We start from the raw sequence: 2,500 nt of genomic DNA, 5'->3' as shown, positions 1-2,500 counted from the left end.
AGCAAATGTCATGGGTCATAGGCGAATTCATGGAGATTTTTGAGGGGTAATGTAGAATTTTGGCCCACAAGCTTGTATCACAGCGACACTTGAGACGAAATGAGGGGGGTCACTATCTTCGCACCACTCCGATCCAGTTCCCGTTGGTAGATTATTTTATGGAATATGTTTCGCTCTCTCTCTTGGAAGTGGGCCTTATTACACCAGAAAAGCCAGCGACACTCGGCGCCATAGCGAACGGTGGAGAGAAGGGTAACTTACGTCACCTTGCAGCTGAGGGGGAAGAACGGCGCCAATTGCTGCGCTTCGTCCCCATCAAATGGGGTTTTAGGAGCACTTTGGGTCTGCCGCTTCTCATAGCAGTGCGTGGACAAAATGTTGGAAATACGTGACCCGGGAAAAGATACTTTTGGAGCGGTGGAAAAGGGGGTTTCCATCGAAACATATGGTTGGCTTTCCGGCCAGGTGGATTCGCGTGGTAGTGCGCTTTTCCGGTGGTAAACTACATTTATCGTCGATTTCGTTGGAACGTGAAGTACGTCAAGTAAAACAACCGGGATGGTCGGAACCTTGATCCAAAAGGGTACGGTGAACGTACGATGAAAAATCTAGTAACATGCTGTGTGTGCGTTGCGTAGCAGAGAGTGAGAGGAACACGAACATGCCCTACTTCTGTTGGGTACGGTGGACAAGCGTGGAGATTGCTCAGGGCCACCTAAGAGACTTCAATCGACTAAATGAAGTGTATCGGTTCCATCCTGCTGAAACGGCGTCTCGCTGGCGAGCTTACCCTACTGCGGTCACAAAAATCGAACGAAAACGGTGACGTCGTTTGGCGAGATGACGAGATGCGCAACACCCTCGCTATACGTGGCATATGTTTTAAGAAGCAGCCTTTGGGTCGCCATATGCTGATTGCTATGTAATGGCAATGGTTTGTAAAAGTTTAGCCTCTAAATTTTAACGGGTAACGGTAAACATACTCAATAGAAAATAGTTTATACCAACGATTTTTAAAGGAAAAATAAGATTTTACCTATTTCTTTGGTCAGTTTTAGGAAACCCTACGCCATTGCTTGGAAACGTACCATTTGGGCAAAGATCAAATAAGAAGTTCCATCTTCTTTCTTAAGCTGTACATAGTGTTTACCGTAACGATTAACGTATATTTTCTCCCAAATTTGCTAAAGAGTTTCACTCTGGCATTTCTTGGCCACTTGAGAAGACGCACAGGGAGTGGAGCAGCATCATGATGGTGCCTGTGCGTGTGCTCGGCGGAACACAACAATCAGATATAATTGTTGGCAGTATCTTGCTTCAACCTTGCCTTCTGACTTGGGCGGTTCAAAGCAGAGCAACAAGAACATGATAGTTGAGCAGAAAAAAACCCATCTCTCCCGGATGGGTGAGAAGATCATAATAATGTGGCAAACCTGCGTACACGTAGTGCCTGGAGGCCTAGAGGGTCTGGCAGCATGAGACGCCATTGACATAACTGTCCGCTGTGTTGTGGCTCGCCTTTCTTGTTTGCCATTGTGGTGGTTGTTGCTGTTGCTGCTGTTGAAAGACTGGTCCGGTACTTGTCCCAGGACTTCGTCGCTCGATGCCCAACGGGCTGACCATCTCGTTGAACAGGAAAATTGCGGTAACGATATGGCCGTTTTGTTACCTTTCTGTTCTTCTTTCCCTCTGTCGTATCGTCCATCAGCAAAATATAAATCGTTTACTAGCACGCCGCCCTGATCGAGTATTTCATCTTTTCTTTTTCCTTCTGCTTAGACCACATTTTACCCTCAAGATTCATTGTTCTTTGGAGTGCTTGGTGTCTATGGACTTTGCGTTGCTTTACCAAGGGCAGTTCTTCAAGTAGGGCTAAAAACTTAACAGACGTTGCTGGAATACTTCTATTGTTAACGATATTACCATAATTTTTGTTCTCAATTACATTATCACACTAAGCAATAATTTAAATTTTCTACTTTCAGGTGTCCCAATGTAGTGCACGTTGTACCAGCTGGTGGAAATGTTGGAAACTCTGATGCACCCAACCGCGTCGTCAATCCGTTTTTCTTGTCCCTGCCCGTAAATAATTGTAGTTTCAGCTTCAGCATGCTCTGCCCGCCTCAGTTCACAACCACGTGCCACGGAGGGTGTGCATCAAATGGATAAACAGTGTAAAGACCGTAAAATTGCGCACTAACGCCAAACACAGGCCGGAAGTTAAATGCCGGTTTACTAGCAATTCCGATGATCCCACTTTTAGCGCCGATGGTGTCGCATAGCTGAATCTGGCATCGTTGCCCTGGAATGGAATGGAACTACTAGTTATTCATTACATTGGATTCCTATTGGACGATTCTCAGATAGGGATTTTAGGACGAATATTGTAGAGTTGCTTGTTCGTAACCTAGGAAAGGTGATCGCGCGGTGTTAGCGCCGTGAGTTAGAGAGAGTGCTTGTAGCTAGCGTACGAAAGTATAGCTTATTTTTCGCACGAATG

At 45.8% G+C, this 2,500-nt stretch overlaps 1 protein-coding gene across 6 annotated transcripts in view; it reads left to right on the top strand.

The window, feature by feature from the left end:
• The window catches only part of LOC126578046 (transmembrane protein 184B), a 20,771-nt gene that overhangs the window by 801 nt on the left and 17,470 nt on the right, over window positions 1–2,500 (top strand). For 3 of the 6 annotated variants that reach the window (XM_050240234.1, XM_050240239.1, XM_050240238.1), the window contains exon 2: window positions 1,986–2,174. The exons of the other annotated variants lie outside the window; for them this stretch is intronic. The gene's annotated coding sequence lies outside the window, so the exon portion shown is untranslated. The remainder of the gene's footprint in view (window positions 1–1,985; window positions 2,175–2,500) is intronic. 6 annotated transcript variants of the gene reach the window in all.

The sequence above is a fragment of the Anopheles aquasalis genome, chromosome 3 (assembly GCF_943734665.1).
Source record: "Anopheles aquasalis chromosome 3, idAnoAquaMG_Q_19, whole genome shotgun sequence".
NCBI classification, from domain to species: Eukaryota; Metazoa; Arthropoda; class Insecta; order Diptera; family Culicidae; genus Anopheles; species Anopheles aquasalis.
This window is presented reverse-complemented; position numbering and strand designations above follow the sequence as displayed.